Source organism: Equus quagga, chromosome 12, assembly GCF_021613505.1.
Source record: "Equus quagga isolate Etosha38 chromosome 12, UCLA_HA_Equagga_1.0, whole genome shotgun sequence".
Taxonomy (NCBI): Eukaryota; Metazoa; Chordata; class Mammalia; order Perissodactyla; family Equidae; genus Equus; species Equus quagga.
In genome coordinates this window covers 39,823,519-39,837,497 of record NC_060278.1, presented here as the reverse complement: position 1 = coordinate 39,837,497, position 13,979 = coordinate 39,823,519, and the positions used below count along the sequence as shown (strand labels likewise).

The window sequence follows — 13,979 nt, the reverse complement described above, 5'->3', positions numbered from 1 at the left end:
CACGCTGATTCCTTCCGTGTTCTCAGTGGACTAGGAGGCAGTGACTGTGCCGGGCGCTAGGACTAGAGACCCATCACTCCTTTCACAACAGGCTTCCTGAAATTATCGTCTGGTTCTTTGCTGAAGGATAAAGCGTTTTCTCTGCTCTATTATTTAGGCTGCTGAGCACCACTGGGTTTGATTATTACTAAACTAATAAGGGGTTAAGGGCGTCGGCTCTGGAGCCAGACTGCCCAGCTGGAATCCTCATTATCACCGTTCTGCGATGTCGGACAGGTAACCCCTGTCTCCAAGCCTCAGCTTTCTCACCTGTAAAATAGGCGTGCTAATGACAGGATCTGCTTCCGAGGGTTCAGGAGGATTAAAGGAGTTAACACGTAAAACACGCAGAACAGCGCTTGGCCCATAACGTGCGCCCGGTAAGTGTCAGCTATTATGACTGACAGGAGCGAGCGCCGGGGGGGTGGGTGCCCGGAGCAATTGGAAGGAGAGAGACCAGAGCAAGGACAGGTAAAAATTTGCTGGGAAAAGGCTCCCAGCGCCCAGCTCAGGTTGGGGGCGATGCATTTCACTCGCTCAAAGACGGTCTTTGAGCGCTTATTACACGCCAGGAATGGCGCTGGGGCCAGAACCACAGCCGTGAACAAAACAGTTTCAATCCGTGCCGATGGGGATACGACAAGTGTGGGTGGGTCCAGTCTTCTGGCAGCCCAGGGAAGCGAGAGGGCTGGGTCGCTCCACGAGTAAGGACGAGACGCTGCTCCAGGCCAGGCGATTTGGGTTTGCAAAAAAACAGCTAGTTCAGCCCGAAGAGGGTGGGCTGGCAGGAGGCGCTGCCCGGACACAGCCGGCGCTCGCGGCTTCTTAGATTCAAGGGCAGGAAACAGGGCGCAGCGGATGGAGCCGGATGGACGGAAGGGAGGCCCCTCTGCGCGCGCCCAGGGCTTCTGGTTCCTTCAGCTCTGCCTCTCACGGCGCTCTGCTCATCTCTCTCTTGACCAGTGTCTTCTGCTTCATTTTACTTCTAGGGGCCACTCTTATCTACAAAATGAGCGCAGCCAATTCACAGTTTAGCTGGCGGATTGGCTTGCCTTGGGGCCAGATGCCCGGCCCCGTCCCGTCCCGGCATCTCAGCAAACTGGCCACGAAGTGAGAATTCCTGTAAAAAAAGCTTGCATTTCCAGTCTCCTGTCGCAGTATCAAAGTGAAAACAGAAATTGGAGGTGATTTTGTTGAGGTTTTTCGCGTTTCATCAGAACTTCCGCTGGTCACAGAGGAACTGAAGGAATGACCAACCCTGTGTTCCCCTGCGCTTTCCCCTTTTTCCCGTTCCAGAGCCTTTTTCCCACCTCTGTTTCCAAATTCTGTCCTTCTTCTGAATTCTCTCTTGGTTCCTCTCATGTCTCTGCCCAGGACTTTTTTATTCCTTTTTTCTTCCCAACCTCTAACATTTTAATGAAAAAATGTAAGCATACAGAAAAGTCATAAAGATGGTACAACGATAGTTATATACCTTACACCTAGATTCGAAAATTCCCCTTTGCTATATTTGCTTTCTCTTTTTTCTTCCTCTCTTCTTTTCTCCCTCTCCTTGAGGAGAATAAGAACAATTCCCTACAGAACTCCATACCATTACTGCCCCTAATAAAATCAGCAGTAATTCCATACCGTGTAATATCTTGTCTGTATTTGAGTTGCCCCCTGGTCTGCCCTCGCTGTTTAACTCTCTGCTCCTGTCTTCCCACCCCTAAACTACATTCTGATGCTTAACCCAGCTGCTCTCTTCTTCACAGTGAGAATTCTCTTGGCAGAAACCGAGGAATGTTAAATTAACCACGAGAAAAGGCCAAAGGACTCTGGGGTAAGATGTCCTATCTGTATCTCCCCTGGGTCTGCCTTGGAAAAGGAAAAGCCAGTCCATTTCTGTGGAGCTCTGTCCACATTCTGCATCCTTTATCACCCCCTGTAGCTGGTAGTTTGCAGGTTTGCATAATCGATGGTTCACAACTGACTTGACTCCGGCCAGAGGAAGTTCTGATGAAGCAAAATCTCAAGAAGGTATTATGCCCGCCCATCATAGTCTGAGGAACGGCAGTCTAGTTCCATTGGGGGAGGGTAACATGGGTTATTCTAGGCCAGAATCAGTCTGTGCCAGAGATGGAGGGAAACTGTCTTCCAAACATCCCAGGCCTCACCTGAGTGTCACCAACTTTGTTGGATGTCAGGTGGGCCTCAGCAGCCTGGAGCCAGCTGCCCCGTGTGAGAGGCCATGCCACTAACCTGCCCGCCTCCAGGAAGTTCCTCCTCCAGAATTAATCACACATAAGTAAAAGCATCTCCTACAAGAAGAGTGTGTTAGTCTGCTGACATAACAAAGTACCACAAACTGGGTGACTTGAGAGAAATTTATTGTCTCACCGTTCTGGAAGCTAGAAGTCTGAAATCAAGGTGTGGGTAAGATTGGGTCCTTCTGAGGGCTGTGAGGGAAGGGTTCACTCCAGGCCTCTCTCCTGGGCTTGTTGATGGCCATCTTCTCCCCGTGTCTCTTCACGTCGTCTTCCCTCTCTGTGCATCTGTCTCCAAATTTCCCCCCTTGATAAGGACATCAGTGATATTGGATTGGGGGCCCACCCTACTCCAGTATGACCTCATCTTAACTAGTTACATCTGCGATGACCCTATTTCCAAATAAGGGCACATTCTGGGATTAGGATCTCAGCACAGGAATTTTGAGATGGACACAACTCAGATCAACTCTGACCTCTGATGGGAGAAGCAGAGGAGCTGTTCAGTGGTTCAGGAAGGGATGATGCTGAGGAAATCGTTTCATTTTAGTCTCTCGGTAACTCCGAAAGGAAGGGAATTCAAGTATTATTGCCATTTTGCAGATAAGAAAGCTGAAATATTTCAGACAGTGTCATGGATTGGGCCGTTTCTATGGAGGGCTATGATCGCAACAATTTTTCCTAATTTCCTTCTCAGAAGGCAGGCTTTTTTAAAATCTAGACTTTGCGGGTACCTTCACATTGACCCTGTGTGCCCACTGCAATGCCAACCTGAATTAATAACTAAAACTTTTCGGAATACTAAGAGTAATTGTAATAGGGTGATGAAATTACAGGTGGATTTTTCTTTTCTTGATCTATTTTCTATTTTCCAAGTGTTTTGTAAAGTGGGAATGTTGCATAATTTAACATTTTCATCTAGGGGCCGGCCCGGTGGTGCAGCGGTTAAGGTCACACGTTCCGCTTCTCAGCAGCCCGGGGTTCGCCGGTTCGGATCCCGGGTGTGGACGTGGCACTGCTTGGCACGCCATGCTATGGTAGGCGTCCCACATATAAGTAGAGGAAGATGGGCATGGATGTTAGTTCAGGGCCAGGCTTCCTCAGCAAAAAGAGGAGGACTGGCAGTAGTTAGCTCAGGGCTAATCTTCCTCAAAAAAATAAAAAAATAAAATAAATAAATAAAATTTTCATCTTAAGTGTTTTCGGAGTGAGAGAGGCTGAGTTCTAACCATCCACCTCTGGAAGAGCTAAGACCTTCCTTTCACCTCACCGCTTAGTCTCCAGCACCTCCAGCCCAGGATGAGTCTTTCTCGCACAAGCTTGAGAGGCAGGGGCTGCTCACTTTGTGAGCCCCATCTTTGCTCCAAGACACAGAAGGTGCCTGGGGATGGTGCCGCAGAGAGGGTCACTTCACCCGCTGATTCATTCCAGACTGAGCTGACTTGTGAAACTGAATGACTTCATCAACCTTTGGGTGTAATTTCACATCTGCTTCCATGGAGGAACCTCAGGGCTTACTATAGAGAGAAAATAAGTTAGGCCGAATTTCCCTGGCCTGACTGTCCCCCTCCTCCCCAATCCATTTGGCCAGGATGGGAGCGAGGCCAGTGGGGGAAGAGATGGGGAAAGGAGATAAAGAGAGAAAGGAAGAGGCTAGAGGGGAGGGGCAGAATTAATGCCAACAAAGAAGTTGGGAGCTCATCCACCTTGCCTTCCCACCTCCTAGGCTGCAGAAGATTCTTGCTTGGTACTCTCTAGAAATCCTCTCAAAGACAAGGTTACAAGGGCTAGACGACCTCATAGGCCAACTAGGCATGTGCTTAGTGGATGAAGAGATGTGCAAGTACTATTGCAAGTCTCTGGTAGGGAAAGTGGTGACTGGCAGTGCCTGCTGACCCTGAGAATAGTGTTTTCAGGTCCAACATTTAGGAATTTGCTCAGATTGACTCTAGTCAAGCATCAAAGAAATCTGCCCAATAAATTCCTAGGAAGTCTCCTAGGCAGGTGGCCATGAACAATGTCCTATTAGCAGAACCACTCAAAGGGGGCCAAACTCCAGAGGTAGATTCAGGAAGAAAAAGCAAGTCCTATTAAGTGAGTCCCTCACTTAAGAGACAGACGGGGCAAAATTGCCTGGTATGTGACGTTTGTCCTCCGTATCTTCTTCTTCCCCTTTGTGAATCTCCCTCTAAATTTCCAGCTAATTTCAGCGCACCTTGGGTCACACCCCTGAGGCCCACTCTCTGCAAACAGTTCTCGAGTCCCTCCCCTCCCTCCTCTGAGCCCTGCTCTCTGAGGACCACGCGGCCCCATCTCACCGGCTCCCAAGTGCACAGACTGCCCCCACTTCCCCCAGCAATTTCTGTGACTCTGATTTAGCTTATAAATGGGAGACCAGGGGGAGGGATGTTTTTGTGTGCTCTTTAATTCCAGTATGTAATAAATTATGCCTGTTTTGATTAATCCTTCAATAAATGAGCGAATGAATGAATCTTCCAGACATTCAGCAACACCTTTTTATTAATGTGGAGTTTATGTAATCGCATCCTGGATCCAGGAACCATCCTGGATGTGCTGCTGGACTCAGGGGCTAGGAGCAAGGCTCTCCTCCCAGGACAGGCAAGGTGAGTGTGCTGGGAGGGGGAGAGCAGCAGAATGTGGTCATCCGAACACTCCCAAAAAGCTTCTGGATCGTGGATAAGACATTGTGTTGCTTTTGTACCAGTACTTATGTCAGTTAGGACTGACGGAACCTGCCTTTGTATACAGTGATGGCACTCCCAACAGAGAATTTTCCTGGGTGGGACGATTGCTGAAAAGACTCAATGTTTTAGCCACAGGAGGGTATCGATTTTCTGTGGTCCCCTGACAGCTTGCACTGCCCTGGGACTATGGCACAGTGGGTGGCTTTGAGTCATCGACAACCTAGTGTCTGCAGAGGGTTCCTCAAATAAAGCCAGGTCAGGTGACTCACTTTTGGCTTGCAGCCATCATTGCCAGTTTACACATATGTGTGTGTCTTGGATCTGGGGGAATCATTCCAATTTCAAACCTTGTGTCCTGTTGCCAGACCATAAGTCAGGCCGTGTGTCCTGGTGTTTCTACTTTGGAAAATTCTCATCATGATGTCATATGGTTCTAATTGTACTCATAAGAGTTTTTATTAAAAATCTTTCCACTATAAAAATAATATAATCAGAGCCAGCCCTGATGGCCCAGCAGTTAAAGTTCCATGCACTCCGCTTTGGTGGCCTGGGTTTGCTTCCCAGGCGTGGAACCACATCACTCATCTGTCGGTAGCCGTGCTGTGGCAGTGGCTCACACAGAAGAACTAGAAGAACTTAAAACTATACACAACTATGTACTGGAGCTTTGAGGGGGCAAAAGGAAGAAAAAAGGAGGAACATTGGCAACAAATTTTAGCTTAGGGTGAATCTTCCCCTGCAAAAAAAAAATCAAGAAAAAAATAATATAATCATATTATTAAAATTTTGAAAATTAGAAGGAAAAACATATCACCCATAATATTAACATCCTGGTGTATACGTTTAGACAGGTGTGTGATTTTCCCAGCATACTATCAAAATAAATACACAATTTTATATCCCACTTTCTCGAACCAACATTACATTTTTAAAAAACATTTCTAATAAACATTTTTAAAGAAAGCATTTTAATGGAAGGATAATATTTCATTCAGGAGCTTACTAAATATATTAATCATATTTCTATTTGTTTATAATTTTCACTGGTATTAATAAATCTGCAATAAAGATCCTTGTACAGCATTTTCTATATTTTTAATTTTTCATTAGCTTATATTCCAGAAGTTGAATTATAGGTTCACAGTATGAATATGCTTACTACTCTTGTTATATATATTGCAAGTTGTTTTCAAAAAAGCTGCACCAACAAACACGACCATCAACAATGTCTGAGGGTGTCTGTTCCATGTCATCACCACCAATAAACCAATGTGTTGAGATAAAGTTTTAAAATGATTCTTATGACAGTTTCATTGAATGATGCCCCCTATGTTAGTAGGTAAGGTATAGGTACAAAATGATTATAAACAGATGGTAAATGGAAGAGGTGTGTCTTTTAAGCCAGGTGAGTAGGGGGCAAAAAGCACTTAAATGACGCTCCAAACCACAATTTCCAATGATGTATCTGCAGGCTGCTAGGAAACAAAGCGAGGGCAGGCACATAAGCGGGCGTGCAGCAATCACAATTAGGGAAGCTTTTTCAGAAGAAAAGGCTTTTGGCAGATGTGAGTCTGAGGCCAAACTCTAAACAGCTCCAGGGGCACTCCTTGTAGGAAGGGTCCACTTTCTACGTAAATACCTTGGAAAGTGATGTTGCCCCACATTGGTCTTTTCAACTCTGCTCATAGACGTAATATATGGGAACGACTCTACTATTTTCTAATATAGCAATAAGTAGTGGATAGACACAAACCACATAGCTATTCATTGACTCAGGGAAGAGGAAAATAACATGGACATGGCATGGACAAGAGCCAGGCCCTTCACATTGGTTTTTTCCATTTAATGAGCTTGGATCAACCTCACTTGGCAGCTCTGAAAACCATCTTCCAGGGTGCCAGAGTGACTCAAGCTTGGGGATCCTACGGCTGGGGCTCCCCAGGCTCAGTCACTGCACCGCTCTGCAGGCTGTGGGATAGCAACACCTCTGCAAACTGAGGAAGTAGAAATGAGAGAAATGTGTTTACTCAGTGCTGCTAACAGGCTAACTGCTGATACATGGTGACTGGTGGATACCCACCCTCCTTATTGGGGGACACTTGCATTTAGGTACTAACTCCTCTGAAAATTTCTGCAACTTTTTATATTAAGTGTCACGATTTACATTCTGGATTTTGGCACCCTGTTGTGAGGTTCTTAGCATATTTACGTGACACACTAGAAAAACGGACCAAATCTTGGTAGGTAAAAATATTATCAAATGTGGCCATTTTAAAGATTTTCTAGGTAAATTTCTGGTAACTATGACTAATCTTAGTCAAATAAAGGTTTGCAAATACTGTGGGCAGCAGAGCCTGGGCTCCCAAGCAGAGGAAGGGATGGACTCCCAGATCCACCATTGCTAGCCCGGCCTTCCTTAGCCTGTTTCCTCATCTACAAATGGGGCAGAATCATATATACTTATTATTGTTACTTATTATTATCACCCAGCACAGTGCCTGACATACCACAAGTGCTTAATAAACATGATCTATGTTTATTATTATTATTGTCCTACCACCATTACTTTTATTATTGTGAGGGAGTCCATCAGGTGAAAGCTCAGGATAAGCAGGAATGTTGGAGTCCCTTGGAGTTCGATATAATCAAATCATTAAACTGTCTTTGCCAAAGAGTTAAATTCCTCTTGGATTAATTAAGGAGATGAAATTGACTTCTTCTTTAAGTGTAAAAATATATGCATTCATGAGTTTCTTTGCCTTCAGTCTTTTGTGTGGTTTTTTTTTTTTTTTTTTTGAGGAAGTTTAGCCTTCAGCTAACTGCTGCCAATCCTCCTCTTTTCACTGAGGAGGACTGGCCCTGAGCTAACATCCATGTCCATCTTCCTCTACTTTATATGTGGGACGCCTACCACAGCATGGCGTGCCAAGCAGTGCCATGTCCACACCCGGGATCCGACCTGGTGAACCCTGGGCTGCTGAAGCGGAACATGCGCACTTAACCACTGTGCCACCAGGCTGGCCCTGTGTGTTTCTTTTTAAGTTTGGCACTTAGGAGATGCTCGATTATACTGTTGAATGCAGATAAGTATTTCTCTCTTTTTTTGAGGTCTAATTGGAATATAACATTATATTAGTTTCAGGTATACAACAAAATGATTTGGTATTTGTATATATTACAAAATGACCACCACAATAAGTCTAGTTAACATCTATCACCATACATACTTACAATTTTCTTTCTTATGATGAGAACTTTTCAGATCTACTCTCTTAGCAGCTATCAAGTGTGCGATACAATATTATTAACTATAGTCGCCCTGCTGTACATTACATCCCCAGGACTGATTTATTTTATAACTGCAGGTTGGTACCTTTTGACCCCCTTCACCTATTTCACCCACCCACCCCCAACGCCTCTGGCAACCGCCAATCTGTTCTCTGCATCTATTAGTTCAAGCTTAGTTTTGTTTTGTTTTTTGGGATTCCACATATAAGTGAGATCACACAATATGTGTCTTTCTCTATCTGACTTATTTCACTGAGCATAATGCCCTCATGGTCCATCCATGTTGTCGTAAATTGTTTGCCTTCAGTCTTACACCTTCTCAAATTCACCACCCACCCTGCTACCAATGCAATAATCAGACAAGCAAATCTCACCATGTCTCTTCCCCTCTTCCCCTCCCCCACAGGCCAAGGGTCCTAGCCTGACAGACAAGGCTGTCTAGGACCAAGTCCTCGGTCATTCTCCAGCCTCTTCTCCTGAGATTTCCTGCCTTGACAGCTGTGCTCTGATTTGATGAATACCCTTGCCTCTATACCTTTACTCAGGCTGTTCCCTCTGCTCAGAACACCCTTCCACCTCTTCTTCACCCGATCTATTCCTACTCATCCTTCAAGGCTCATGTAAATTCCTATTTTTTATAAAACACACCAAAGGAAGAGTTTGTATATGAATATCATATTTATGCATGTTGATATATGAATATCATATATTGGAAAGAAGTCAAAATATCTGAAAATATAAACTCAAGGTGTTAGAAGTAATCTGTAATTGTTTCCTTCTTTGTAATAAGAAAAATTAAAATACTTAAAAAATGTTTTAAAAAGTTTAGGTATTATCCTTTCCCAACCGCTCCCTGGCCCTGAGGTTTCCTCGGTGCTCCCACAGAACTCCCGGAACGCCTCTAATGGAGCACGAGTCACGTGGCTTGGCGCTGTCCTCTTCTCAATGGGGTGAGGGCGACCTTTGTGCCTTCGTAGCAGGTGCCTAGCATAGTGCCCAGCACACGGTGTGCACTCAATAGACCAGCTGACCTGAATTGCCCTTGTTCACACCTGCTGAGCAGCTAGCAGATCCCGGAAAGACCTGTGGGCAGATCCTGGCCACACGTTTGTCAAGGGCGAACCCCGGAGCCAAGCCTGTGTCCGCCGTCCCGGTCACCTTGTCAGGGGCCACGGGTGATTTTCCCAGATTTTGCACTTCAAATTTTTCTGACTATAGAAGTAATATAGGCTCCAGTAAAAATAAAAATCTGGAAAACATAGATGCAATAAGAAGAAAAAGATCTGTTCTGTCCAAATACCCACTATTTTTTAACCAGAATTATTTGGATCTATGTCTTTCGATTTTCTTTTCCCATTTCCTGGCACATACATTAACTTCTAAATTTTCTAAGCATTGGGCTGATTAGGAAATGGGGGGTTCTATGCCCACAAATGAACATTTGGAAGGGGTAATAGTGCATATTGAAAGACTTTTAATAATCTCTGTATAACCCACGTTTAATATGAGTATCTTTGTTTCCTAAGTAAGTTGGAGAGACCGAGGGAGAGGATTTTTGCCTCCGGAATGACAATAGATCTCTCTATCATCAGTGACTCCTGGTCCCTAGGTGTGAATAAGCTACTTCTGGGGTTCAAAATAACCCAGAAAGAAGGAAAGCTGGGCACTCGGAGGAAATGCAAAGATATTATCCCAAGATAACTGAGTCTCATATAAAATCAGGGAGCGCCTTGTGCGTGGGATAAGGGGCTTTTCCTGTTGATTTTGAGTAGCAGTGGCGTGTCCTGATGACAGAGAGGAGATCCAGAGGACGAAGAAGATAGCCTAGGCAGAGTCAGTCTCTCTCTTTCTCTCTCTCAGTGAGATGTTAACATTCCCGTGGTTCCAGCATAGACAGGTCTTCCTCTTTCCTGATCCTGCAATTACTACTCCGCCTCAGAGACTGGGGGACCTTGTGGGGCTTCTAGTAATGTGTCTATTGCTTAATTAAGCTTCTTCCTTAACCTTATGTAGAAGTCCTGAGCAGATACTATGCCCTGGGGGACACTGACTCACTCCCTAGCAGGGGACTGACGCCAAATAAAGCATGACAAATCCCCTACAGGTAACCCAGACCTCATGCTCCTGAAAAGGTCTGGAAAGGATCAATGCGGCTGCTTTAAATCGCAATAATACGCAGTAGATCACACCTTTTGAAAGCAGCACAGACAGATTTGACACAATCCTGGTCGTTTGTGGAGCCCAGACCCTGTGTCAGGTGCTCCATATTCGTTCTTTCTAATCCTTGCAGGGACTTGACCAGGTGGGACTATTATTACGCTTTAGGGTAATTTTACTCACTTCACAGATGAGGAAACTAAGACCCAGAGAGGTTAACAGTTGGCTGATAATAAGTGGCAGAGCTGGGATCCAAACTCAGTCCTGTTTGAGTCCAAAGCCCCTCCCCTCCCACTTGGTCTCCTTTGATCCCGGCTGAGCCATGCGCCTCGTCCTCGGGTGGGTTCTGCTGGGGGAAGGACCACATAAGAATTGGTCTCAGGTGGCATTGCCAACCCTCACAGCGGGCTTTGTACAAAGACTCCAGACTGCTTCCTGGGGTAGGTTTCTTGGCAGAATATTTAGGAGGGAGAACAGAGTAATGACCTCAGCTCTTATGGAGCTTTGCCATGACTGCGGAGAGTTCTCAGGATCCCAGAAGAAAGCTGAGAGGGCCTGGAGGCTCCTTACTTGACGTATGGAGATCTTACACGGAGCAACTTGCTTCCTAGAATGGGAAGGATGGATGCGGTAAGAACACAAATGGACACCAGCTCTCCAGGCCCATGGGAGGGAGCCAGGTTCAGCTGCGAAAGCAGCTGAGCACAGCACAAGCAATCAGGAGTCAGAGGCATGCAGAGCTGAGAGAAATGGCACTTTAGCAGGTCCCCAGATTCAGCAAATAAAAATACAGGATGCCCAGTTAAATCTGAATTTCAGATAAAATGAATCATTTTTTAGTATAAGGTCCCAGGCACCATTTTATCTGGCAACCCTCCCAAGCTGAGTTTGAGGACTAACAGGAGGAGGGAGAGCTCCCTCTGGGAGGCCTGGGGCAGTGCGTCCAGGATGGGTCTTCCTGCGGATGGATGTCAGCGTTGGAAGCAGTCCTGGGAAGTTTCCTGTCCTAACAGGGAGCCACATGAGCCCTAAGTTCTCACATCCAGCCCAGGGAGGGCCAAGCCATCTGAGACTGCAGGGGAGGTGCACAGAATTTTAGACTGATAAAGGCTTCACACTTACTGTTTGATAAGATACGTTCTACAATTAAAATTCTTAATATAATCAGGAAAAAATAGTCTATTAAAAAGAAAAAACTCAATATAATCAGGATAAGTTAACTTGTCTGGTATTTCAAGTGATCTTATAAGTGCTTGGAATGAGAGGGGGGGTTATATCAGAAAAAATTTACTTTCTTTTCTTTCCTTCTTCTTCTTCTTTTTTTTTTTTTTTTGCTGAGGAAGATTTGCCCTGAGCAAACATCTGTGCCGGTCTTCCTCTATTTTGTATGTGGGCTGCCGCCACAACATGGCCGCTGATGAGTGCTGTAGGTTCACACCCAGGAACCAAACCTGGGCTGCTGAAGCAGAGCAAGGCAAACTTAACCACTAGGCCACGGGGCCAACCCCAACTTTCTTTTTGATACTAGAAAAAGGGGAACATCATTGCTTGAACTATTAAAAAGTGGTAGCAGGCAGTTTGGGGCTCCCCAGTAACTCAAGTCCTGGTCCTTGTGACAGACGAGCTCTGTGGAGTGCTATATTCTCAGTCCACCAAAGGAAACTCAATGCCTCTTTTCCCCAGAGGAGAAGTGGGTACTGGTTGAAGTTTGCTTCTCTTGACCTTGGACAATTAATCTAGTTCTTGGATAGGAGGGGACGCTGTTCAAAAGAGAGCATCCTCTTTTCTTTTAAGGCCTTTTTTTTTTTTTTAGAATTTTCATACCTGATGCTAATACTTAAGAAGTGTCAAGATCATTATCTCAGAAAGCTGGGGCTTGAAGGAGGGCATGGGGAGGGTCTCAGAGGCTAATGACTAAGTTTCAGCAGGTGCCATTTACATGTGTGGATTCACTGCGGTCCTTGCAGTCTCCAAAACCACTTTGACTTCTTGGCACTCCTTCCTCATGGCAGACCTACACTACCCCAGTTCAACAAGGCACATGTAGACCCGGGACGCCCATCGGTTCATTTACAAAGAGAATGGAAAGATCTCCTGGATACCATGAAGTCATCTCCAATCTACATAGAGAGCCCAACTGCAATCCCAAGGTTGCTTGGTGAGCAGGGAATAATGACAAGAATGCATGCCATTAATCGCTTAATCAGTGTTCAAAATTAATAAAACGTTCACAGTGACAGTTCGCCCTGGTCAGATGCGCACCGTTCATCTTCACAACTTCCAGGAGAGTAATATTTGTTGGCATCCTTTTACTGATGAGAATACTGAGAAACATCTCATAGCTCATTACCTCGAAGAGGGGCCTTTTTTCAAATGTGAATATCCCACAAGCAAAATGCATCTTACAACTCATTGTAAAACTCTATAAAGTATGGCCACTTTCAGTTTATTCATCTATCAAATATTTACTAAGTGTCCGGCATGGGCTCGGTACCAGGCGAGTTGATGGAGACAGAACAAGGGATAAAATATCGAAGTCCTTGCTCTCACCACATTTCCAGTCTAGTTGGGAAGATCACAAAGCAGCAAAGAAATCAACAAAATGTCAGCTTGTGGGAGCTGGTGTGAGGGAAATAAGCATGGATATGCGACAGAGTATAATGGGAGTGAGGGCAGGGAGGACAAGGACTCAGGGGTGACTCTCTGAAGGATCACACTGGAGCTGAGGCCTCAGAGCAGCCCAATGGTCTTCCCTGAAGGCTATGGGGGTGCCAGGAGATAGGTCCCCTCAGCCCTAGGGACCATGGCCCTGGCTGCAAGCAGCCCCGTCTGGGTCTCCTTGGAGGGCAGCCTGAGCAGCACGGGCCTGACCTGTGTCTCATGGTTGCCAAAGCACTGAGCAGATACAGGGTGCCCACCACTCATGGCCCCACGTGCCGTGCTGGGCACAGCCAAGGGGGCACTCTGCCCCTGGATCCCTGCGTTCGTCCTGCAGGGCAGGGAGCACTGCCCATCACAGACAAGGAGTCTGAGGAAGATCCATGCCAGGTGCCCTAGGAGCACTGGTACAGCCCAAAGGGCAGCGAGTCAGAGCTGGGGCCACGGGGGCCGCACCGGCTCCTGGTGCAGACCGGACTTCCCGTCCTCCTGTCAGGCGCTTCTCCACCTCAGTGTAGAGCCCCTTCTTGGCGGTGACCAGGCAGCCGCAGGGGACCGCTTCGCAGCACGTGTGCATTCTGCCCATTTGAGCTACAGTATCATTTTTAAATACTCAACCTTTAAAAAGTTCAACTGGATTCAAAATCCATTCACAAGAAATTTCAAGATTACGTTCGTCAATGAAAGAAAGGGAAGAATTTTAAATATATAACAAACTGTTAGACTTTTTTGAATGATTGAAAACAATTATTTTGAGTTTTTTATCGCCTACTTGTGTGAATCAAGATTTTCAACGATGAGATCATCAAGAATTTGAAGAGATCTTCATTATAAAGTCTTGATGAAGAATAGCATATGGCCATTTCAAGTATAAAATCTGATATGA

The 13,979-nt window shown here is 45.7% G+C and overlaps 1 long non-coding RNA gene across 1 annotated transcript; it reads left to right on the top strand.

Moving 5' to 3' along the window:
- The first annotated feature begins 273 nt into the window (after positions 1-273).
- On the top strand, positions 274-1,665 carry LOC124249190 (uncharacterized). The gene is made up of 2 exons (XR_006891292.1): positions 274-419; positions 1,029-1,665. It is a non-coding gene; the product is annotated as an uncharacterized LOC124249190 (long non-coding RNA).
- The last annotated feature ends 12,314 nt before the right edge of the window (positions 1,666-13,979 follow it).